Source organism: Canis aureus, chromosome 5, assembly GCF_053574225.1.
Source record: "Canis aureus isolate CA01 chromosome 5, VMU_Caureus_v.1.0, whole genome shotgun sequence".
NCBI classification, from domain to species: Eukaryota; Metazoa; Chordata; class Mammalia; order Carnivora; family Canidae; genus Canis; species Canis aureus.
In genome coordinates this window covers 64,754,140-64,780,740 of record NC_135615.1, presented here as the reverse complement: position 1 = coordinate 64,780,740, position 26,601 = coordinate 64,754,140, and the positions used below count along the sequence as shown (strand labels likewise).

Genomic DNA, 26,601 nt, shown 5'->3' with positions numbered 1-26,601 from the left:
GTCTAGAAAAAAATAGGTACTCAATAAATGCTGGGTGTTATTATAATGGCTGATATGATCGATGCATTAGTGTTATTCCCCACTGCCTTCACCCATAAAATCAATATCCTTGCCACACTTGTCTATTTTCCCTCATTCCTTGTACCTGATGTATTTGGCCTTGCCCATGATCACAGTTTCCCTAACCAAGGATGCCATTTCTCCTCCTCATCCTCCTCCTCCTCCCCCTTCCTCCTCCTCCCTCCTTCTCCCCCTCCTCTTCCCCCTCCTCCTCCCCCTCCTCCTCCTTCTTCTTCTTTTTCTTCTTCTTCTTCTTCTTCTTCTTCTTCTTCTTCTTCTTCTTCTTCTTCTTCTTCTCCCCACTGAGAAACTTCTTAAAAAAAAAAAAAAAAAAAGAAACTTCTTATTCTGCAACGTCCCACTCAAGAACTTCTCCTACCAACGTGGTGTTGGGCCTGACCCCCAGTTTACTTCCTCACCTGCCCCTATAATCAGAATGCCTCTTCCTCAGTGAAGGCTCCAGACTCTGATCACACCTTGATCAGCCTTTATTAATGTTCCTGCATCATCTTGAAACATAAATATGGTCACGTCCCCCACCTCAACTCTGAGCTCTCTAAAGTCTGGATGGTACTTGCTGATATTTACACCTACTCATTCCTCTCTGTTCATCCTGCTCATTCTGTAGAACTGTGCTTGGCCCCCAGTAGGCACTCAGGGATCAATCTGAATTGCAGACTGCTTTGGGAGACTCCTATTTTATAATCTGCATGTTTCTATAGAGAAGTTGCTCAATAAACTGTTGTTGGGTGTTGAGTCCTTATGTGGAGCATGCTGAGCAGACAACTAGATCTGCCTTCTTTTAGAGGACAGAGCTTTGGCAGCACGAGGTAGGGATACGTTTTGAACAGAAATGATTGGCAGAAGAAGGACAAGGGAGAGCAGCGCAGTGGGCGATTGAGAGCAATGCTGTGGGTATCAAAAACAGGATTGTTGAGATATTGGTCACACAACAACCATTACCATAGAAACTAGTGTCTACCCAGCTTGCTAGATGGTTATCCCGGCTAGGTTGGGGTCGGGGCACCTGTTTGGCACCCCCTGGGAACATCCCATGGTAAATGCATCAAATCTCACTCCCCACCTCCCTAGGGAGCTGTCAGTGTCACACATTCCATCAGGCACTTCAGCAACCCCCAAATCACTGCATCACAAAAGCATCTTTTGATTGATTCATCAACTACCAAACAGGAAAGGCTGTCACAGCTCCTGGAGTAGCAATTAGAAATGGGAGGAAACTCAGAGGTTGGGAGTTTTGAAAGAGAGGATAAAGCCAAAGAAGAGCTCTTCATCCAAACACCCCAAACATCCTGGCCCACAACCTGGCTCACAGCTTAGAATGAGACAGAGCGTGAGAGCAATCTCTTAGAATAGTAATATTAAGACTATAATTAACAGATACTTACTGAGCACGAATTAGCATTAGGTATTGCACATATACTTTGAGTCCAGTTTAATTGGATTTGATTTAATCTTTTAAACAGCGCAGGAATGAGGAATATTATTTCCATTTTACAGATGAGGAGATGGAGGTTTGGACAAGGTACGCATCTTGTTCAAAGTCCGACGGCAAGGAAGAGGTGAAGCAGGGATTTGAAAACACATCTTTGTGACCTCAGTGAGTGAGCATCTGAACATTGAGATTTGCTCTGTGAGCAGACCCGTAGTCCAGAATCTGGTTGTGCTATGAAGGTAGATGAAAACTGACCTAGTGAATCCTTGCTTTCAAAGTACAATCTTTTCCTTTCCTCCCCTCACAGACCAAGTACCTGCTTCTCTTCCCTATAGTTAAGCACGGAAATGACCATCTGTATAACATTCTGTTTCAAACTGTTAGGCGCTAGGTAATTACAGCTTACCCACTGGCCATATTTAATGTTTCCAATGTGTTTTTATTTATTTCTCCCCCTTTTTGGGACCTTCCTGAGAGTATTTTTTTCCAAAATAGGAAAATTCTTAGTCATTAATCTAGCACTGAAGTATTTATTTAATTATTATTATAGATGTTATTTTTTTAACCAAAAAGAAGTTTTAGAGGCATCAGAGATGATTTTGGCTAAAATGTGAACAGGGCATGCACTCAACCACTCTAATATAATTCTATTCATTTCTTGCATTTTATCTTGGACAGTTTGATCAGAGAGCTTGGTTTTTCATACAGGCATTATACATGTAAACATTTTTTGTATCTTCCGTAGATTTATGTAATTTTAATTTCTTAATGTCAAAAAAGAATTTCATTGCATTGATTTTCTCAATTTTCCAAATGATTCCCCATTTCTTTAGATGTTTAGGTTAGGTCTACTTTTCAGATATCGGCACTAACACAGTGATAAACATCTTTCACAAAACACCTCATTTCAAATTCCTAAAGCAGCCATCAATTTGGCCAGATTACTTTGTGTCCCTCCCACCTAATTTTATCTTATTTAAAATTAAAAAAAAAAAATCACTATACTCTATGTGGGGCTTGAACTCACAACCCTGAAAGATCAAGAGTCTTATGTTCTACTGACTAAGCCAGGCAGACACCCACTCCCCACCTAATTTCAAAGAGTTGGTGAAGCACATTTTAATTGGCTGATAAACTATTTTAACCCATGCTTTGTTTCTTTTGTTTCACTGGGTTCCAAGATGGCATGATTCTCAACACACCATTTCTCTCTCAAATGGTAACAGTGGAGTCCAAAAGCCAGGAATCGCTGATTGGGACTTCATGAACTCAACTTGACAGAAGAGGGTCAACACTGTGGCTGGTCCCAAGTTTTCTATGCCGGGCACTGTACCAAGTGGCTTACACTCATTAATGTTTAGTACGGGGCTCTACACACAGTAGGCCCACAGTCAATATTTGTTGAAAGGTTGTGTGGTTTCCTTTCTCAAAAGAGAAAGAAAAGTTTTCTCAAAGCTTCCCAGTTTGTTCCAATGACTAGTCCCATTTTAAATCTTTTTAAAAAGGTTTTATTTATTTATTTAAGAGAGAAAGAGTGGAGGTGTGGAGAGAGAGAGTTGAGGAGAGGAGCAAAGGGAGCAGGTCAAGCAGACTCCATGCTGAGCACGGAGCCTGATGCAGGGCTTGATCCCATGACCCTGAGATCATGACTTGAGCCAAAATCAAGAGTCAGGTGCCCAACTGACTGAGCCACCCAGGTGCCCTGGTCCCATTTTAAAGATGAAAACACTAAAGCTTTGAGCAGATGGATAACTTATTAAAGTCACATGGTTAGTAAATGGTGATGCTACTTTGGATTCAGTTCTGCCTGACTCTAGAGTCCATCAGCTTTCCTCCTTTCTTAAAAATAAAAGTACAAAAACCTGCTGTCTCCACCATGTTACTGGGTGGGCTACTCAGGTAGGAGTGCATCTGTATATATATTTTTTCTTTTATCTCATCTCATTTCTGGGAATCCTTATGAGATTCCAAAATAACTCAAACTCAATTTTTATTCTATTTTTGTCTAAGTCTTTAAAAAGGGACAGAGAAACCAGGAGAACAGGCATATGACACTGTCCAGTATATTTTACTGTTATCTACAAGGCAAGCCTGCATAACTATACTCATGGAGCAGGAATACTGCAGTAGCTCCATCTGTGCCAGGCGAGGGGTGAGGGATCCGAGATTCAGGCAGACAAAAGCTCTCCTCCCCAGACCTCCAGGGAAGGCAGAGTAGAATCAAGCAAACCATAAGCAAACAATAATTCATGAACACGAAGGGTATTCCAAAGAAAAGAAACAAGGTGATGAGATACGAGTGACGGGACGAGGTGGGAGGGGTCCTAATATTGGTAGATTGATCAGTAACTGCTTGCTACTGTCCTACTGGTGAAATCTCTGTAGAAACCTAACTCAGATTTTTGACATGTTTGAAGGTGGCAATTCTTTTTTGCTTTTCAATTTAAAAGCTAAAGTGACAAGTCACCTCTCAAGTGCTTGTAGAATCCTAATTCTGTCTTAGCACCTTACCAAGTCAATTTCTTATCCCTTCCTTTTAAATCAGAATTTTTCAATCTCAGAGCTATTGAGATTTTTGCATCCAATAATACTTTTCGTAAGGGATTGCCCTGTCCACTGTTGGATGTTTAGCAATATCCCTGGTCTCTACCTACTCATGCCAGTAACCCCTCCTGCAAGGTCAAGACAATCAAAAATGTCTCTGGACATTGCCAGATTTCCTCTGGGGATGGAGGCAAAATTGTCCCTGGCTGAGAACATAGATCAAAACATATTTGATATCACGAATGGTTTCCAGAATCTGACAAAAATCCAGGAAATACTGTCATTACGTGATTTCTATGGGCCACGTGTTCTGTTAATGCTTTCCACATACTATTTCATTCAATTTTCAGAACTCTTACATAAGGAAGATACTGTTACCACTTCCTTATGGGCTAAGATCACATAGTCAGTGGCAGAGCCCAGGATAGACCCTGAGCCTGTGTGGATGGAGAAACATAGCTCTGGCTCTCCAGCACCACACATGAGCATGGATTGTCGTCATCATCTAAATTGGCACGTCTCAAAGTGCACCTGGAGCGCCTGGGGATCTTGCTTAAGTGCCATTCCGTAGGTCCGAGGTGGGACCCAAGATTCTGCAAGTCCAGGAAGCTCCCGGTGCTGGTCCATGCACCAAACATCGACTGCCAAGGGCCTAGAACAGTAGTTCTTAAATCTTTCTGGATTACAGATTCAGCCAACAGTCTGGTAAGTTATGAATCTCTGCCCGGAAAACTGCAGTGATGCTCATAACATTAAAAACCCAGGTTAGGATCTCTGCTTCTCTTTAGAAATACACCTTAACCTGCTTCAATCAGATGGAGCTCGCTTGTTTCAGCAGATCACTGATAAAGCAAACTCCACTCTGGATGATCCCTCCCGTTCCATCATGTTAAAATGCCAACAGTGTGAAAGTCCTTGTGATGCCTACACTGAGTCTTTCTTACTGTAGCTCAAACCCATCATCGCCATCCTTGCCCTTTGTAGAAACCGGGAACAGCCAGTTATCCTCATCAGAGCATGGGTCTCAAATCCAACCCATCACTTTCTTCTTTTGCCTCATCTTAGAAAATCCCTCAAGTCCTGCATGGCATCTTTCCATAATAATGCTTGCTTGCCACCCACTCCCCACTTCCATTAACAATTGTCTACGTAATGCATATGCCATGTGATACAGTTATCAGAAAGTGCTGTTATCGGAACATACACATACAAAACAATATGAGAAGATACTTTTCTAAAAGAGCAGATAACCTTAAACATTAATAAGTAGAAAATCTGTGAAATCAAAGCATTTTTTTTCTTTTTTATATAATAGCCTTTCATTCTTCTTATGATTTTGTCTTTGAAAGCTCTTTCTGCAGATGACACACGACATTGTTCTTCCATCCTGCTTCAGACAGAATTAAGGGAGGAAGGGGGGAAAAAACTATTGTAGAGCCTCTCTGCTCTGCAGCACGATTTTTATAATTAATATATACAACTGAGCAGAGAAAGGTACGTTATAATGAAATGCAATTAAGAGGTGTTTGTTCTTTTCCCACACATGATGACTATAATTTCCTTGGCTGTTTAGAAGTCAACCATTATCATTACATTTTGCACATATCTTTTCTATTTTTTTTTTTTGCTCCTGAATTTGTTTATTTTCAATAAAAAAACAAACATAGATTTAGAGCGTTTGATATTCAGATAACATCATCTTTTAATTATAGTCCTTGGTGATCATTAAATCTAACACCTTTTATGGTATCTCTTGCATTGGCATGGCTTCCAATTTTTAATTAATGGACCTTTAAAAATAGCTCCAAATAAAACTGTAATTTCAATTTACAAAAAAGCTTGGGTTGGACGACAACATTATGTTTTCCTTCCATGTGGAAAGCAACCAATCTGATTTTATAGTTATCTGTCATCTTGGACTTTAATTATAACTCTCCTGTACAACCTGACATTTAGCCATGCACGCTGGGCTGCCCTCTCTCCATGCTCCCGATTTTCCTTCTCTTTTGTCCCAATCTTCTCTATCTGGAATGGAAAAACAAGGATTGGAGGGATCCAACAGTCACTTGTTGGGGCGGCGGTGCACACAGCGGTGGAAGCAGGCACCCATTTGGATCCTGCTCTGGCTTCTCCCTGGCTATTTCGCTGTTGCGAGTGTTGGGCAAGTCAGCACCGGAACTCCTTTGAAATAGCTGAGCCTGATGCTGAGAGACCCACCTTTGACGGTAGAGACCCGGTTAACACCAGAGCAGAGAACTACCATCTCACACAATAGATGCTTGATATAAATGTGTGGATTAAATGAAGCCAGAAGCTTTCCTGGGATGAACAGAAATAAATGCAATTATAGAGCAGGGCCTCTGACACTAAGTGTCAGGGCATAATTTTTACTCTACATCTTTTAAATGTCCCAGGATCTACAATTAAAAGAGGCAGTGCCATTTGCTCTTACTGACCATATTTCCATTTTGGGGGGATTGTTTAAAGCACACAAGACAGAGAGTGGATATTCCTCTCACTAGCCACGTTTGATATTTCAGAAGCTATTGGGGAAATGGCATTGCTGGTTAGCTCATGAATATGTTTGTTTTGTTTTTTTTTTTCTCCAGGCCTGGATAATCAGGAGACATAGAAAGAGTATACAATGATCAAATGTTTCTTTTCATTCTATATAGATATAATGTTTTATTAAAGTGACAGTAACAGTCACTTAAAAATCTCAAACAACTCTTTTCAGCCTACAAGTAGAAGTCAAAATAACATAGAGAGCAAGATTAAAAAAAAAAAAAAAAAAAAAGGAAATCGTTGGATCCCAAATAATCACCTTCTCCCACTACCCAACCTTTTCCAGTTCAACTTAAGGAGCCTCCTACATGGCAGGTAAAGCTCAAAAGGATACACAGATCAATAGAATAGTAACTCCTGCCTTGGAGAAGTTCTTTGACAGAAATATCCAAAGCAGACAGAAGTTCCCCCAAAGCAGTGGGGAAGACTTCCCACACCTGCTGAGGCCCTGAGCCCACAGGCTGATTTTCTTTTCAGACTGGCTCATATGTGCTCCTTCCAGCTCCTATGTTCACACTGAGCAGGCTTCTGCTTGGTTCTTATTCATTACTGATAAAACAGTTCCTTTCAAAACTTGAAAAAAAAAAAAAAAAAGCTAGGGATGGTTGGGGAGCTCAGTGGTTGAGTTTCTGCCTTCGGCTCAGGGCGTGATCCCAGAGTCCTGGGATCTAGTCCCACATCAGGCTCCCAGCAGGGAGTCTGCTTCTCTCTTTGCCTTTGTCTCTGCCTCTCTTGCCTCTCTCTCAGTGTCTCTATGAATAAATAAAATCTTTAAAAAATTTTTTAAAAAGCCAAACTGTTACAGAGAGTAGGAAAGTGACTGCAAAGGAGTAAAAGGTAAAACTTGCAGCAACAAGATACACAGTCTTGAGGATCTAATGTATAACCCAGTGACTCAGTTGATAACGTTGTACTGTCTAATTGAAATTTGCTAACGGAGTAGAACTTTGATGTTCTCATCAAGATAGGTTTTTTCTTTTTTTTTTTTTAAGATTATTTATTTATTTATTTATTTATTTATTTATTCATGATAGACATCGAGAGAGAGAGAGAGAGAGGCAGAGACACTGGAGGAGGGAGAAGCAGGCTCCATGCCAGGAGCCTGACGCGGGACTAGATCCTGGGACTCCAGGATCGCGCCCTGGGCCAAAGGCAGGCACCAAACCGCTGAGCCACTCGGGGATCCCCCAAAATAGGTTTTTTTAAAAAAAGATTTTATTTATTTATTTGAGAGAGAGCGAGCGAGCGCGACGAGCAGGGAGGAGGGGCAGAGGGAGAAGCAGGCTCCCCGCTGAATGTGGAACCTGACATGGGGCTTGATCCCAGGACTCCGAGATCACAACCTGAGCCCGTCAGACACTTAACTCACTGATCCACCTAGGTGCCCCCTCACCAAAATGGTTTTTAAAAGGGTGACTATGTGAGGTGATGGATTTGTCATTGCCTCAGTGATACTTTTAAAGTTGTTGTACACCTTAGATATCTTACAACAGTATTTGTCAACCTGACTGCAAGAAAGCAAAAACAAACAAACAACAACAACAAAAAAACCCAAATCAGTTCCTTTCATGAGAGTAAGCTACTTGCGAGTCTCAGACACTTTTCCTTTCTATTCCTTATTCCCTGATCTTTCTAACCAATGTTGAAAAGGAAAAGATGTAAAAATGAGCCACATCATGTTCCCCGGCTTAGGCTTCCAACCCAGTGTAATTTCCTTCCCACGAGAAGCAAAGTTTTCTCTGCAACTCAGTTATGACTTAATTAACTTTCCCTCTATGCTTTTCTGCTTTTTATGAAAAGCTAGCTTGAAACCACTTCTCTGCTCAGCTCTGAACTTTTACAATCTGCCGGGCTGGGGTCCCCAACCCCCCCCTCTGAATTCTGGCTCTTGCAAAACATAGTTTGAACCTAAAGGATTTTACAGGTATTCATGTGGTGGTCTCTTCCCTGTAGGCTTTGCAATTTGTTTCTTTTGGTCTTTCTGCCTGGCTTCGATCCTACCCTGCCAGAGGGTGTGGGTCATGTGACACGGGGAGGTCCCTGCTAGCTCTGGGTCCTCGGGTAGCTGCATGAACAGTCAAGAGTATTTTTGGTGGCCATGCCCCTTTATCTTCCTCTTTGTTCAATGATGGAGCTCTGAGCTCAGGTACTGACTGGCCTGCTAACTTTTAGAGTGAGTCTCCCCCTTGATTGTCAATTGACGTCTCTATATAGTTGGCATGAGAAGAAAATGAGCCAGTGCTTTCCATAGAAGGGAGCATTGCCCAGAGGTTAAGAATTTAGATCAAGGGGTGCCTGAGTGGCTCAGTCGGTTAACCATCTGCCAGAGTCCTGGGATTGAGCCCCCACATCGGGCTCCCTGCTCAGTGTGGAGTTTGCTTCTCCCTCTCCCTCTGCCCTTCCCCTAGCTTGTGTGCTCCCCACCCCTCTCAAATGAAAATATTAAATCTTTTTTTTTTTTTAAAGAATCCAGATCAAAATTCAGTAGCTACCCACTCTGTTTACAGATCTTTGAAGTAGAGCCACACATTTCACCCCTCGAAGCCTCAGCCCCTTCATCTTTAAAATACAGGTAATACTGGTTCCTTCTTTATAGAGCTGTTGTGAAGATGAAATAAGAACTTTTAGGGGTGGCTGGGTGGCTCAGCGGTTGAGCATCTGCCTTTGGCTCAGGGTGTGATCCCGGGGTCCAGATCGAGTCCCACATTGGGCTCCTTGCGGGAAGACTGCTTCTCCCTTTGCCTGTGTCTCTGCCTCTCTCTCTCTCTCTCTCTCTCTCTCTTTCTCTGTCTCTCATGAATAAATTAAAAAACAAACAAACAACTAAAAACTTTTAGTATCAAACCTATGATATAGATCCTTCCTACATCAGTAAATGTGGGGAAGTATTAGCTTCTACATGCACACATGGGGTGTGTGTGTGCGAAATCTGAAGCTTTATTAGGATCAGGGGATTTCTGGATTAAATGCCATGTATTAAAAATTGAACCTTGGGAGGCAACATACACTTTTAGAAGCATAACCATCGGCCTCATATACCCAGATTCAGAGCCCCCTGCCTCGATGTTTTGTTTTTTTTTTTTTCTCTTCTTGATATTATAACATATATTGATGTTATATATCATAGTATATATAGTATACTTGATAGTATAACATATTATTACTTAAAAGTCCATTTTGACTTTTCCTTACCAGTTACCCAGCAACAGCTGAAGAGTCTCTTCATGATTTGAATTGGGCCTTGCATCTCCTACTGCTCCTGATCTCTGTGACCATGGGGCAGGGGTCTGCCCTCTAATCCGAGTGGGCTTCCTGAGCGGGTGGCTGCACTTGCTCTCAGAAGGGCCCTGCCCTGGATTGACTGCCCTACTGTTGCCCTTCCCAAAATCTCAACCATTTCTGAACTCGGGGTCCGACGTTTCTGTTTGGCCCTGAGCCCTGTCAGTAGCATAACTGGTCCTATTTCCAGTCTATGTAAACTGGACTTGGGCTGCACGTGGCTGCGGGGCCCTTGGGGGAAACCTTCACGCGGGGTGCTCTGCTTGTCACCTTAGTCTCCGGAAAGCCCCCATCCTGGAGCAGGTTCTTTCCTTTTCCTTCAAGCTAAGTTTAGAAAATTGACCATTGGTGATCTCCTTTCTGGACCTTGTGGGCAAATGTCTTGCTATTTTTCTCCTGTGAAAAGGCTCATCATCTATTTAAACCAACTTCACATCCACCCTTCCCCGTTGCCACCTGCACCGTGGCCAGTCTGCTGTCTGGATCCGCCGGTGGCAGGGATGACTATAACCTTGTCGGAGGTGATTTGATTACTGCTGCTTCCCACGGACATGTGAGCTGTAGGGACCTAATGCCCTCTCAGACCTTTGGGATGACTTGCCCTACAGGTAGAAGGTCAGACCGTGAGCCGGTTCTTCTTGAGCTCCCAGGAGGCATAGCCCCTAGGTCCCTTTTGTCTATGTGCCCCGGGACGAAATGGTAACCAGGCCCCCAGGCCCCCTTGGGGATGCAACCCTCCCTTCTCCCAGCTCCTTTGCACTAGCAGAACGTTCGCCTCTTGCCAATTGCACGGATCTGCCCTGCATCATTGTGGTTTCTCCTTTTAATGTCAGGCTATGCCCAGTGATTGACAATTATAATTATTCCTCAGAGAGCCTCATATTAATAACAGCCATTGATCTAACTCAGATGATTCCAAGCATCTTTATTTCCTAACCTCAAATGTGAGACATTAGCTCCTCCAAGCTTGAATTCTACAGCTTGCAAGAGAGAACTAAGACCAGATTTCAAAATAATAGGTAACCTTGCTCTCCATATCAGTCCAAATGCAGAACCCCCTCTCCTCAATAGGTTTTTTTTTTTCTCTTCTTGATCAACATATTATTATTTTAAAAAATCCATTTTGACTTTCCCTTGCCAGAAAAGGCACAGCAGGAAGCTCTTTTCGACTCACTCAGATTGGTGGGTGGAGGAGACCACAATTATACCCCATTTCAATGACATGTCTGGGGTTGCAGTGACTCCAGACAAAGAAGCTGAAATGTATGAAAGTTTCTGTGTCTTCAAGACAGAACCTAAAAATACCTGCCTGAGATGCAGGTTGGGAGCTATTTCCAACAACAGGGCTCCAAGGTTTTCCCGCTGGGAGCTCGAGAGTGTCTGAATTCTTTTCAGCAGGCTGTCTAAGATACCTGGTGATCAGGGGGTAATGCACAAAGACCAATGTTGAGGGGTAGAAGGCTCCCCAAGGGGCACCTTAGCCTCCTATTCCCACCCTGCTGTGCCAGGTGACAGGCTTTGATGGGTCTGTTCCAAGCTATTCCAAATAACCAAGGACACAGCCCATCAGAGAGCAGGCTCTTGGGACCAATGTTATCGTCCTTGGTTTCTGTTCTGGGGAGATGAAAGAAGAGAGAAATGTGCCCGGGGAGAAGGGGATCTTAAGATTTTCCAGTTACTCCTTCTCCTGATGCTTCCATTATTTCAGAGATAGCGTCTCACCCAATGGTTGTGTGGCCTCCTTTCTCCATAATTCATTTGGTGGGGCCCTCACTTCCTGCAGAGGCATCACACCATTCCATCTTTGGCCACTTCCCTTTAAAAACACTCATCCTTGTTCTTGACTCAAAATTGACCTGTCTCTAATGTCTAGGTATTGGGGCCCCAGGGAATTCATCTGGCTCATATTCTATGTTTTGGTATCATGGATACTTGGAAACAGTGCTCATGTGTTCCATAAAGCTTATCTTCCTTAGGTCAAAGACTCTGTTTCCTTTGACCTTTCCTCTGGTGACCCTCAGTCCAACCCAGCTGGTCTTACCCCTCTGAGAAATCTATCTAAGGAGTTTCTCCACTGTGGCACAGAGGTCTTCCTATGTGAGCATCCAAACGGACATTCTGGGAACATTTTCACAGTGTGAGGTTATCTCACGGAAGTCAGTGATCACCCCTTTCAACTTGAATCCTTTGAGCCACCCAGAGACTGGCTCTGCTAACTTAATTCATGGTTTTGAAACAATGAATTCAAAATCTGTGCCTAGACCCAGCTCAGGAGCATTTCTTAACTCATAATGTGCAAGGTCAACCTCTTGCTTCCAGAAAAACTCAATCTGGTAGAGCTCTCAGAAGGTAAGGACGAGAGTCTCTGAATTCATTGAGTTATTTGAGAGAAGGGAAACATTTATTGCGAGACAGCAGAAGTACTCACCCGTTAGATCCTTTTTTTATTTTGTAAAAAAAGACATAAAATACCTGCATGAACCACAATGTAAAGAAGGAGAGATAATTTTACCAGGAAACCTGGCCTAAGGAAAGCTATACTGTTTTTTTCACATGAATGATTTCCTCATTTCTTTTTCTTTTTGTGAATTTCTTTTTAAAAAGTATTTTTTAATTTAAAAGTTTTAAAATTCACACGAAAATTGAAAACATGGCAGAAATGAACAACTGTATCTCTTCATCTAGATCCAACTGTTCCCATCTTGTAACCTTCACAGCCTCTCCGTCTCTCCACACCCCCCCCCCACACACACTCTTATAAACACACCCCTACATATTTCCAGACATCACAATATACACCCCTCACCACATTAATCTGTCTGGCATCACCCAAGAATAAGGACATTCTTTCCCTCATCCAGAACACCCTTATCATATCTAAGAAATTTATTAATTCAGTAACAATTACCCAACTTGCAGTCCATACTCATGTTTTCTGAAAAATTTTTTAAAAAAAAGTTTTTTAAAAAGTCCTTCTGAGTTATTGAAAAAAAATTTAATCCAGAATTCAATCAAATTCCTTGCATTTCATTGGTTCTTACGTGTTTGTATCTTTCTTAATTCAGACAATTCCATCACTTCCCTCTCTTCTTCATCTCACTGTGTCCTTTGAAGGGTCAAAGACTCTGTTTCCTTTGAAGGATTCTGCAGAATGGCCCACATTCTGGATTTGTCTGACCATTTTCTCACAATTATATTCAGGTTAAATATTTCTTACAAGAGCACAGGTCCCTTCCATAGCATCACACCCGGATTGTTTTTGTTTTTGTTTTTTAGACATCTCTTAATGCCTACTTTCTGTCCCGCCAGAATGACAGCATCAATGACCATGACACCCACAACACAGCACTCATTTAGGTTGAGAGGACAAGAAAACATGGCTAGTCATGGACAATTGCAATAGAATTAAGAGAATTTGGGAAAGAGGGTATATGAAGTGATTCTAAAGGGGTTGCACAAAGCATGTATTTACAGAGTAACTCCAAATTATCTAGTCTGATTTTAGTCATGCTTGAGGGTAAAAAAAGATTGGATTGGGATATTTTACATATGAAGTCAAAATGTCTTCTAAAAAAAGTCTGATAAGTCTTAGAGATTACAAGCAAAACTAAAATGTCCTTGTGACTGAGCAACTCTCTTTATAGAACCCTGACAATTGGTTGTCATTGAGATATTCAGCTTCCTTCAGCCACTCTGCAGTTCTTTTGGGGAGCTTCAGGGCTGGTGGTGTTGACCATAGGCTCTGGAATAAGCCTACTTATGGGCTTCTCCTCTGATCTCCTTCTCAAGCCTTGGCCCCAGCTGCCCACGAGGACATTGCTCTCCTGAGCTTCCTACTCTCAGCCCTGTGCTCTGTCACCTGGACACTGAGTCAACAAATCAAAGGCTGGACCTCAGAGAGTTGCTCAGGAAGACAGCTTCTGGTTTTAACCATCTTTACCTCAGGGTTCAAAGCCAACCCTTTGGGAGGCATGTAAGTATTGGCAGTGTTTGTGGGGGGTGGGGAGCTGGTGGTGGTTACTCAAGATGCCTTGACATTTTTCTTCACTCCCATAACATAGCCACTTTTGCCCAAGGTTCTCCTCTTTGCACTAGCACATGACCTTCTCGCCAGCCAAAGCCTCCCACAGGCATCAAATCATGCACATAGCTACTTGGAGAGCAGAGTCTCACTCACCTGTGACCCAGAGTTCAATCCAACCAAATCAATCCAACCAAGACCAGCATTTTATCCTATATGTTTCATTAGAGACCACTTCTTCAGGGGAGACAGCTATCTCTCTACAGATGCACACCTAGGGAAGATAGAGAGGTATATTCAAATATATATTTAATGTATAAATATATGTTTTAAAATTCTATGGCCAAACATGTTTGGAAATCATGCATCAAATGCAGTTGAATAAATTTTTATTGTTGTGGATCCTTTAACATAATGACACGCATTGGGAATCTCCAAGGAAAGATTATTGTTGTAACAGTTCTCCACTTACTGAAACAAGCACGCCAATATCTTGGAGGAGTTTGTGAAATTACCCCCATCCCAAACCTGCTTGGGAGACTTCACTTAGACGTGTAGAGGACCCCAGTAATGAGCCCTAGCTGGGAATACGTTATGTTTTAGCATCTTGTGCCAACCGATTGCTTTATTTCTGAAGCTGAGAGGAGAATCAGCAGGAGGGTGAATTGCCTTGTATTTAGAGCTCTAAGCAACCTCAAAGAGTGTTTACCCAATAGGTTCTGCTCTGCTTCCAAGTCATTAGTAAAGAAAACTGTTTGTATTTCATAAGTATGTTGTTATTTTGGGATCCTTCACCAAAAAGTCAAGAGAGAACTTTGTTGTTATATCAAAGATAATGACAAAATCCCACTCTGTCTCATTCCTGGGGTCACCATTGCTCCACGGGAGTCAACTGTGTAAAAGCCATGAAGCCAAGTTCTGTGGAGTCCACGAAGGGACGCAAGGCTTGCTCTCTTCCTGTGAGAGCGGAGCTTTAGATTTCAATGGCATAACTGAAGTGTAAATAGAAGCATAATTTGAGAACCTCTACGTGTCTTTTCTCATCAGTCAACATCCTTCAAGTGTGCCACTACGATAATTTCAAAAGTGCTAAGTCCTTCCCCTCAACTGTCTCCCTGATCGATATCCGGAAGGATTTCAGGAAGGACAGTAATACCCACGTTTTGTGCAGAATTCCATCTCCAGGAAAACATGGAGACGGTGGCTGGGGTATCGGTTGCACACAGTCTAAACATTCCCTGCAGTCTTAATTAACCACACTTGCTTTCCTCTTGGCTTCAGGCTGAGTCAGACCAGCCATGACCGAAGCACGGTCACGTGATCTGTGACTACATCTTAGGCTGTGATAAACGATCATGTCTCCTGACCCATAAGAGTTTGTGGCTTTTTTTTTTTTTTTTAAGTGTATATTGAGTCATTACTATTGCATCAAACCCAAATAAATGAGCGTCTGTGCCATTGTTATAATAAGAGAGAGTAGAAAGGAGGGAGAGGGGGAAAAGAAGGGAGGGAGAGAGGAAGGGGGGAAGGGAAAGAGAGAGAAAAAAAGATCACTTCATGTGAGCTTTCCAACCTCCCAGGCAGGACAGACGGGTGTGCGTTTTCACAGCCATCTCCTCAGACCTCTGGGTGTTTGCCATATTGGATCCGTCACTAGGGTGAGCAGCAGAGAGCACGCCTGGGTTTAAAGCATGATTCAGCTCTAATCAATTATATGAATTTCGGCAAGCTGTTTAAGTTTTGTAAGGCTCCTTTTGCTGAGTCCTTACTTTGGGATGGCCTGGGCCTAGTCACTCTCTATGCGTGTTAACCCAGGATCCCAGGATCATGACATTAGCCAAAGGCAGATGCTTAACCAACTGGGCCACCCAAGCACCCTTCAAACTGTCACTCTTATTGTTGTGTGTTTAAGTGTCTTTTGTAACCCATTTGCCTATGGGTTTCTCAAGGACAGGGATCAGTTCATAAATTACGGTGGTCCACCTCCCCCCCCCCACCCCATCACTACAACCACTTCCCAGAATTGGGAGGTTCTGGGTGGATTTGTTGCTGAATAAATGTGCATGCTAACAGGTCATGTATGATTTAATGAAGAAATTGTTCAAAAAGACATAGAGGTGTGATAAGTGGCTGCACTTGAAATGTGAAAGGAAGTCAAGGAAGTACTGTTAAGCACACTTTCAGTGAAATGAAAACACTTCTAGCTCTACTTTGAAGATGCCCTGCATGCAGGGGTTCTTTGTCAAGAAAGTTGCATTCTCCCACTGAATCTTGGATAGAATGTTTTCCTCCGATGAGTAGGGGCTACTGGGTAGCTTGACTGTGTATGCCAACAAACACTTATTGAGCTCTTACCATTAGCCGGTCACTATGGTAAGCGCCTCAGGGGTGTTACCTAATTGAGTCTTTCTGATAACCACAAGAAGGAGGTTCTACAGTATCCCCACTTTACGGGTATGCAAACTGAGTCTTGGGGTCAATAGGTACCATGCTAGTGAGGATCTGAATCCACACCTCTAGAACTAGAGCTCATTTCCAGGGAAATGCCCTTGTTTCCATGGGAGTCCCCTGGAGCATTAGTGAAGTAAGGGTCTGCTCTGTGATGGCTTTGGTTAGCCCTCAGGCTCTTGCCTGTCCCTGTCTCTTGGCATTTCTTATGAGTTAGAGATGTCCAAGCCTCTGGTCCACAGAGTGCAGCCAAGAAAAGGAATGAAGGAATGTAGGGTGATGAGATAACCCTGTTGGCCAGGTATTATTTCTCCCTTGAAGCTGTTTCTAACTATAATACTGGTTGATTGCACAAAGCAAACTTAGCACAAGTACTGACATCAGCCAAGAGAGTTGAACACTTAGTCTATGTTTCTAATACCCAGATTCGATGTCTGACTTTATTCTAAAGTTCTGAAATCTTAAAATATTATGGTGTTTCCTGGTTTCTCCTTGGTTGTTAATGCTGAAATATTTACCATTGTGTTGAGATAGTGGTACCTGTCGTGCCATAAAAATTATCTTTGATGCCAACAGCAGACTAATATTGTTGGAGGTTTTTTGTTGTTGTTGTTTTTATTGGAGAGGGAGGGAAAACTGGCATCTGCTTGGAAGTCACTGTACATTTAATATCAGTGATTGAAGTTTCCTCTGGTTGGCTACTTCACAAATCCCCAAACTCCATGAAACAGCATTAGAGACAATAAAAAAAAAAAAAAAGCACAAAACAATAAAAAGTCATCCAGAAAGATTTTCATAAATGCAACAGTACTTAAAAAAAAAAAAGCAATTTTGTGTCTACTCTAGGTAGACGCATAAAATCTTATGAACAAGTTCAAAGTCTCATTCATGAGGTTTTCATGAAGATTCTTTTAGAAATTTTAAAAGAAAAGAATCGGATGGGAGGAAAGGGAGAGAAAATGAGTATTTGGGCCCCGTGAGTCAGGAAAGGAATTCCTTATGCTTTCTCTTGCTGGAAGTGTCACGAGTCTCGAAGCCCCCGACGTTAGTGGAGTCTAGCCTTGTCACAGGGCTCATTAGTATTCATCATTAATTCATATTTTCCAAGCAACAAAGGAGAAAACAGCAGTAGGAAGAATAAGGAAATGTCAAATCCTGGGAGTAACATTTCAGTGCAGTGTTGCGACTAAGGTTAGTGGAGGTTGTGCTGTTTTAAAAGCCAATCCAAACAGAGAGAAGAAAGCACACCCTCTTGCCTCTGAACATCAAATTCCCTCTGACACATCCCAGCCTATCTCTTCGGATCTGGAAAGTTCCATTCACCCGGGGCCCCACCAACCGCGCCTCCAACGTCCCCTCTGAGATGCCTCCTTTGAGAATAATGAAGTGGGTATTTTGTGCGGTGCTTAGGGATTTACTGGGGATTATCTCATTTCACTTCACGGCCACCTCGGGAGGCCATGCCACGTTATCCCTATTCTATAGACAAGGTAACTGAAGACAAAAAGGTTTAGTGACTTGCCCACGGTTTCCTGGCTGATCAGCTTTGTGGCTGGGATGCAAACCCAGAGCCTGTGCTTTAACGGGGGGCTTACCCCACACACAGGACTGCCGCTCCTCTGTCCACCCTGAGCCCTGCCCTTCTCAAGACTCCCTTGCACCCATGCTCTCCCCTGGCTTGACAGGGGGTGGTTTAGATTTCTGGCAATCCAAGTATTGATTGATTAAAACAAAAACAACAAACAACAAACAAACAGGGATGCCTGGGTGGCTCAGTGGTTGAGCTTCTGCCCTTGGCTCAGGTCATGATCTCGGGGTCCTGGGATCGATCCCGCATCAGGTTCCCCACAAGAAGCCTGCTTCTCCCTCTGCCTGTGTCTCTGCCTCTCTCTGTGTGTCTCTCATGTCTAAATAAATAAAATCTTTAAAAAAAAAAAAAAAAGCCCATACATTTAGCATCAGGTTTCACTGAATCTCTTATCCTCACTGTAGGGGGTAAAAATTAAACCCAGGGAGGGTTTTTTTCCCTACACAAATCATCATTCTATGCTTAGCATTGATGAATGACCATGTATGTAAGGCTCACGTTTAAGAAGCTGTATTTTCAGCAGCCTTTTAAAATATATGAGTATGAAGAGGATGCATGGGTCTCCATGTTGCAACCCTTCCAAGACTTTCCTCTTTTTTCTCACCTTCTCCATTCTCTTATTCTTTATGTAACCAGTCACTCAGCAAACCTTGGCTGGTGCCCACAGCATGTCAGGCTCCAGGCTAAGGAACTGGGGGTCCAAGGAGGAGCAGAGGAAAGTCCCATACTCTGTGGAGGAGGTTTGCAGACATGGAAATGGAATATTATGTTAGAAAATTAAAGTTAGCATTCATTGACACGATTTGCCATTCTAAGCACCTTGCCTGTGTTTGCTGTCTTAGTCTTCTGTTAGTTGCTATTATCCCCACTTTACAGATGGGAAAACCAGGGCACAAAGAGATTAGATGACTCGCCAACAGACTCACAGTAAGTGCACGGCAAGGCTCGCCAACTCAGGAGTCTTGATCCAGGGCCTGGACTCACCCTCACTCTGCTTCCTGGCTCAATCACACAAGTCATACCTGGGGAAGAGAGCAATAGACTCGGGCACAGATGAGGCTAACGTTCAAACTGGGGCTTGAGGGATAAGTGGAAGTTAGAACACAGCATAAGCCAGGCCTGGAATACTGTCAACGCTAGGACATAGGAACATAGAAAATAGCGCAGAGCAATAATTTACGGAGGCTGAATAATCGGGTAGAAGAGGGTGTGGAGACACAAGACTGCATGAGATAAAAATCGAGAAACATATTGTCATTTTCACAGATAAGTGCCCGGGCTACCTGTTTTGTGTGTAACAGGGAGCTATTGAAGGTCCTATGTCAGGGTTGTGCCCTCCCAGAACACTGTGTAGAGCATTATCTCCATGGTCCAAAATGCTAATACAGTTCAAGGATGTGAAACCCCTAAGATACCATTCTTCTACTTTTAGTTTTTAATTCTTGTAGTGTGTTTTTTCTTTATTCTTTCTGAAATGTCTGAGTCTCCTGGGCCTGGGGTATAGTTGAGAGAAACAAATCTGGGTTAGGTCATCAGTTGTCAGACTACATATTTGGCACAGTCCAGGCCTGGGGTAGGGGGAGTGCAGGTGGAGTAGAGGTTAATTGTGACCTCATCATAGGAAATAGCCTAGAAGGTTATAGGTCCTGATAATTCCTCCATAGGTGCTGTTTTGCTGGTTTTTTTGTTTGTTTGTTTGTTTGTTTTTTGTTTTTTGCTTTTTTTGGGAGGGGGGCCTTCCATGTATCTCTTTCTCCCACAGATAGAGAACAGCCAAAAAGAAAAATGAACCCACTCAATTGAAGGGGTCGGTCATGTAGGATACAGTTTATGGAGGCCACAGTGGGCAGAGTGAGAACAGAGGCCTTGATTTAGTCTCCACGTGGATCTCTTAGTTTCAGTTAACAGATTTCATTTGTTGAGCCAATTCTGATCGATTTGTAGCCCGGGTGTAGAGAAGCCTTCTGAGGATCACGAGGACCACCTCTGTAATCCACTCGCCATGTCTGCCACCAACATAGACTGGGCTGTGCTGGCACATTTGCTAAGTAGCTTCCAAGGTCCTGATGGAGAGGAACGCTGATGCAAGACAACGGCTGTAACCACTTTAATAGTATAGAGCTCAGACTGGAGCTAGGGGAGAGGGAAGATGATTTGAGGTCGCATCGATGGTTCCCCAGCCCTGACTCGCTAACAGGGAAGCAAACCAAGGTCCTCGCTTACCCCCTTATAGCACGAGATGGCAACACTCGGATAATTGCACCACAGATATCAATGTTGGGAGTTAATAGATATAAATGACACAACCCTCTGTGTATAAATCCAGAGGGACATGCCTAAAACAATTCCGGCTTCCTGGTAAGTGAGGTTTGCTGAACCAGCTGTTTTTTTCTTCTTCTTCTTCTTTTTTCTTAATCTAATTTTAAACAGACCCGTGATATATTCTGTTTGTACTGTGTGGCTTAAAGTTCTTAAAATTTGTTTGCATCTGAAACCAGTGAAGTTGCTACAGGAGATTTCCTTACGTCTGCAAGACAGCCAGGATTCTACGTAAAGAGGCAGCAAGGCTGGCCCCTGCTTCGCTGAGTTGAAATCAAACATCGTCATCACTATTATTATTGCATCCTTACAAGGAAGGCAGACACTCGGACTGCGAGCTCTTGTGTTATGGGGACTGATTGTTTTCCTGGTTCATTTTGTAATCCTGAGGCCATTCTGAGCTTGGGGTCTAAGTGAATGGAGGACACATTCTCCAAGTATCACATTTGCAGGCATTGTTGCTGGGATTATGGCGCTAATTTCTCTCTAGCTCTAACTTTTCCCCCTAAAAGGTTGCGATTTATACCTCCGCCTGAAGTGCACGTCACCCGGTTGCTACTATGTCTCTTTCTTAGGGTTTCTTTGGGGGGTGATGGTAAGGAAATCATACCTACAGAGGAACGGAATAGCCTTTGCCTCCTGAGGGGTTTCAGATGCGGGCAGTGGAGAGGAGAGAGCTACTGGGGGAAATTAAGCTAGCAAAATGCATTTCAAAATCTGATACGAATGGGGTAAATGTATCAATTCATTTGTTCATCAAATATATCAAAGGGGTAAATGTATCAATGTATGAATTGATACATACATACATACAATGACTGAGCCTCACTGTGTTTGCAAAAATCCTGCCTATGGTAAAATAAGAAAGAGAGAGAGAGAGAGAGAGAGAGAGAGGATAGTAAGTTTAAATGGGAGACGTTATGTTGAAAGACCCGAAGCTGTCACTATTTGACCAATTTTGATATACAAAGGAGACAATTGCACGTGGTTCAGCCTAGGAGCTGAGTGCCCGCGACAGGCGACACGGGGGTCAGGACGTGTGCATGACCATCGGCCGGAGCTGGCCCCAAGGCCAGACTCTGTGACATCTACTCTTCCACGGTGGCCTCACAATTATCGCGGGGAGCACCCCTGAAAGCAGCTCCAGCTTCCCAAGGGGCATCCTGGTGCCTGTGACCTCGACAGAGAAAAACAAAAATCACAGGCAGAGAAGTAGCTGTTTAAACATCCTTTGATTCTCCCTCGACACTTAGTAAATGCCTTAAATGAAGCTGCAGATGTTTTGCTGTCAACACAACGCTGTATTATGGTGTGTTATTTTCCTGATAGAAACATTTTCTATACTGTAAATAAACACAGTTCTGTTAATTAGTTAATGAATTATTTTTTAATGCTCCATTAGGCTTTAGAAAAAAAAAATAGCGCGAGCTATTCAAAGTTCTCATTTTTAATAAACAGACCTTGTAGTAAATACAGAATGCCTACTATCTGCTGAAATGGTAGCTCTTGCAGGAGTAATTATGGCTTCAGCTCTCCGTTTTAAGTTTTTATGCGCTGCTCAGAGGATCTGAGGCTCGGAGATGAAGGTTTATGAGAAAGCCCCAGGATTTGGGATGGAATATTGGGATATTGGAATACAGCATCTTGCAGGAAGGGACAGATATTAGGGACCCGCTCATTTATTTTATATTTTATTTTCTCCTGCGGGGGTGGTGGGGGTGGTGTTGGGGGTGGTGTTGGGGGTGGGGGGGGCGCTTTAAACAAGTAGCAAAGGCACAGAGAATTCGGTGCCCAAGATCCCAGTCACCCTGAGAAAAGCCAGAGCTTTAGCAGCGAAACAACCCCGCGAGCCTCCTTCTTCATTCTGGAGTCACGCGGTTTTCCTCCAAACAAGGACGGAGCCTCTTTGCTTGTGAAGTGTCTCAGTCCAGCAGTAGATTGGAAAAATGTCCAAGCAGGGGACGCGAGTTCTCTCCCGGATGAGTTCATTTCAATAGTCACTGTGTTTCATCGGATGCAGCTGGTTACATTTTTAATAGGCAGATGGCTAATTTTACAGTTCCAAGCCAATCTCTCATTGGACACCATCCAGAAAGCCCGTGGTGGGGTAATGCCCGGCAGAAAGTTCAACAGGACACTTGGGGGGAACATATGCTAATGTCAGCCCTTTTACTTAAACGTCTTTAAAAAGAATATTCAGTGCTAAGCTGAGGGATTTTCACGGACTCCAGCCTAACACCAGATGGGTGGCCAGCTATGAAGCCCTTAGGGCCTCAGCAAATGCTCTTAATCAGGCTTGGATGGTCAGAGAATCAAATAGTATCAAACCAGTAATCACTGAGTGATTTTTTTTTTTTTTTTTAAACGACAAAGGTGTGTGCACTCGCAGGAATGACCTGGCTCACTACAGATGCGATTTTCTCTTAAGCGAAGGCCCTGGCGTTCTTAAAGCTCTGGAGCGCGGTGATTGCCTCTGCAGGCCGGCCTCCGGCTTGGACACGCCTCCCTCTGACTCTTCTGGAGTTAACTGAGGTCCCTCACCTCCCCCAGGTGACAGCCGCCTCCCCCCAGGGTCGGGGAGAGGTCGGGGTATCTGTTGCAGTTCTAAATGTTTCCTTATTTTTAAACTGTTTGGAAATCTCTCTCTCCAAAGCACTGGCTATTTAGACATCTTAATTAAAAGGGAATTTGGGAATATCTCCCATTTTGCAGTGCATGTAATCAAGCATTTCTTATTCTCCGCAGAAGGACTTTGGTGTCTTCACAAAAGGCTTTGAAACGTCCTAAAACAATCCCCCGCAGCTCGGGGTGGAGGTAGGGGTGGGAGGGAGTAAAGAAAAAAAAAAAAAAAAGAAAAGAAAGAAAAAAAAACCCAAAGCAAAAAACAACAAACATTTTCTGGGAGGTGATAAAAGTCTTGGATGCAAAGTATCCTTATTTTATCCCTTGTGATGAATTGCCATAGGGTGACTGGAAAACTATTTAAGAACCACAATGGCAAATGCCTTTGTTTAAATGAGGCAAATGTTGTTTACCTCTAAGCAAAATAAAAGATGAGGATCAGAAGAAAGAGGGGATCAAAAGAGCTTTCTCCAAACAGATTTATAAAAGAGAGTGATTTTTAAGTGATTTCAACTCCTACTTTATAAAAATATTTTATAAGGCACTTTTCCGAAAATAATATGGTTCTGAAGAGTTTTCCTCCCCAAATCGCTTCCTGAAAATGGTGACATTACTTTTATCCAGTGCAATTGGCTACACTGGACTTTATTTAAAACAATGCAGAGAAATCCAACAAAGCCAGTAACTCCACACAAGGAAACCGGGCTTTATTATTTTTTTTTCCTCCCTCTCTTTCTTTTTTTTCTTCTTTTGGCCAGGAAAATAACCTTCAAACCTCAAATTGAATCTATAAATGCTTCTATCAAATTTTTCTTTCAAGAACCTGGAAAGCGGTTCGTTTTGTTTTACAGAACAGGTTTGAAAAGAGTTTTCTTGCAGAGTTTTTGTTTTATAATCAAAATAATTCAAGGGAAGTGACATGACTTCTCTTTTGAGTTTTTTTTTTCCCCCTGGACAAAGTCTAGTAGAGAGAGAGAGAGAGAAGAGGGTGGGGTGGGGGGGACTCTAACCAATTCCAAGACTAGCAGACAAAAGTTACACACAAAGGGAAAACCCTCAAAGATAGTTATAAATTATTCTGTCACTAAGTTAAAGTATTGGTAGAAGAAAAGTCTTCAAAATGTAAAATGAGTACTAGTCACATACCTTCACAGTTAATGGCATTACGGAAACTTCTCTCTGGTGTGAATAACCCCCTCACCACCACCACCGATACGTTTTAGCCTTTTCTTTCTTTCTTTTCTTTTCTTTTCTTTTTTTTTTTTTAATGTAGTTTAGAGAAACTTTATGCCATTTACCAAATAAATAAATAAATAAATAAATAACTTTGAAGGGGGGGGAAGCCAAAGGAAAAGCAGAAATTAGGGCAGTTTTTAAACTACAAGCCAACTGTTTGCTCTACTTTGCTTTATTTATTAGTTCTTAAGGTATTTAAAAGTTGAGCATTAAAACTGCAGAATAATTTGCAAATGAATGCCGTTGGAGTTGTGAAATATAACTCAGAGCTGAATGTGGGTTATTCAGACAAATGGCTGCTTTGTTCGAGGAGGGGAAGTAAAGTTCTGTGTTAATTTATTACAAACTGCAGCATTTCATCCGTGATGTCCAGGCAACAATGTTTTTTATTTCGAGTAATTTATAAGCACTTCCCAGAGCACTTAGCAGTGATGTCCTGGGCTATTTTGCTCCCAGAAACCGAGTGGATATGTATTTACTGTGGGAATTTGTTTTTAATAAAACTGTTGTGAAGCATTTTTATTCCTTTGCTTTGTTACATTAAAAACATTCGCTGCATAAGTAATGTATTTTATTCCAACTTGAAAGGCAGCAGATCACAGCCGGCAACTGTATTGGGGGGTGGAAGATAATGACAAGAGGGATGTTGAGAGCAAACCAGGCTATTTTCCCTGAAGCTCTAGGTGACTCCTCTGCCTAGGTGTCTCAGCCGGGCAGCTGGTGGATGATGACCAAGGGCCCCACGCGTGTCCGGGAGGTCCCAGGACACGAGCACCCCAGACTGCAACACACTCTCGAGAACTGAGTGGAAGAAGGGACAATAATGTATACTGAATGCGTGTATGTGTTACTGCCCCTGCGTGTGCACACTCACGGGCACACACACGTGTGATCAACACCACAAATCCTTAAATTTTCATATGGTTCTCCGTTATCTCCTAGAATCAATCCACAACCCTAGAGATTCCAAAATTGGCCTTTAAAAAATTTAATTCCTAAGAAAAACCCACAGAAGGAAGGAGTCTGGCTCCTATATACACAATTAAAAAAAAAAAAAAATCAGAATTACCGGGATGCCCTTTGCTGGGTTAAAATTGTGGCAAAAACCCCAGAACCGTATTAGGGGTCCCGCTTTTCAGCTTTGGTGAGAGAACTATGGAGAATTCTAAAAGTCACAAAAGTCTTGCCCCAGAGGCTAGTGGTAACTTCTCTGATGGCAAGAGGCCTTCTGGAGATTCTGGTTCTCCCCATGCACCTTGAATCATTTCACTTTCTCAAGAAGGGATGTGTTAGTTGGAGTCATAGCCCGTCTATCTATTATCTATCTATCCATCCATCTATCATCTATTATCTATTTATCCATCCATCCATCCATCCATCCATCATCTTTTATCTATCTATTATCTATCTATCTATCTATCTATCTATCTATCTATCTATCTATCTATCATCATCTATCATGCAGTATCATCCTTGGTACCTCGCCTGTGGGAAAATACTTTGTGCTAGTCCTACCAGATGGTATTATGGGTAGGGGTTACTTAATTTCCATAGGTATGTATAGGTATGTATCTGTGACCACAGAATTGCTGTGTATTTAACATGCATCACGTGGTGCTTTACACGTGAACACAGTTGATGCAATCTTGCACTCCAAAGGCAAAGATTATACCAGGCCTTGCAGCCTACTGAGGTACAGGAGCTATATAAAATGCAGCCTCATAATTATCTAGACACATTTGAGAAGTTCTTTATAATTTGAAAATTGCTTTGACTTTTAAAAAAGAAATTTGATGAGCAATTACTCTATAATAATAGATTTTAAAACTTATTATTAAAAAAAATAATGAGGGAAGTGTTTGAACAAATTACCTTTAAGAGAATCTAGGGAGGTTTTTTTTTTTTGTTGTTTTTTTCCCCCTCCCTCTGGTCACTCACTTTTCCAGAAGTGAGGAGTAAATGAAAATAGAGATTGCTGTGTTAATTACCCATAACAGTCATATTCATTATTGGTAAAGGAGTTATGGAAATAAGCACTGGCCTGTAAGCCAGGGGATTGGAAGAAAAATGGGAAAGGGGTCTATGTGCTTAAGGCAAACAGAAGATTTCTCTTTTTTTTGCAGTCATTATCTCTTTTGGAGAAGAATTGGTCAATGCTTTCTCCTATTCCCTCTGTTTCTTGATAAAAAATTATCTTAATTTTTTAAAGACCAGCTCCAGGAAGCTTTTCTGACTTAACCTGTATTCATCTCTATCATCTTTTGACTCCGAGATCCCCAAGGCTGGGGCACGTAGAGGGTATATTTATATATATTTTCAGAGCATCACAGAGCATCCTTCCCTCTCACCCAGATCCAGGCCAGCTGGGGAGGCAGGGGGAATGGGCGCTGGAAGTTTCTGCAGAACAGGGGTGTGGAACAGAGCTTAGCTAGCTGCAGATCCTCACATCCTCAAGTTCTTGTCCTG

The 26,601-nt window shown here is 42.5% G+C and overlaps 1 long non-coding RNA gene across 1 annotated transcript; it reads right to left on the bottom strand.

Moving 5' to 3' along the window:
• Nucleotides 1-280: 280 nt before the first annotated feature.
• Nucleotides 281-24,183, bottom strand: LOC144313488 (uncharacterized). The gene is made up of 4 exons (XR_013379129.1): nt 24,046-24,183; nt 18,885-18,980; nt 14,079-14,196; nt 281-373 (listed from the first exon to the last, which is right to left on the bottom strand). It is a non-coding gene; the product is annotated as an uncharacterized LOC144313488 (long non-coding RNA).
• Between the last annotated feature and the right edge of the window lie 2,418 nt (nt 24,184-26,601).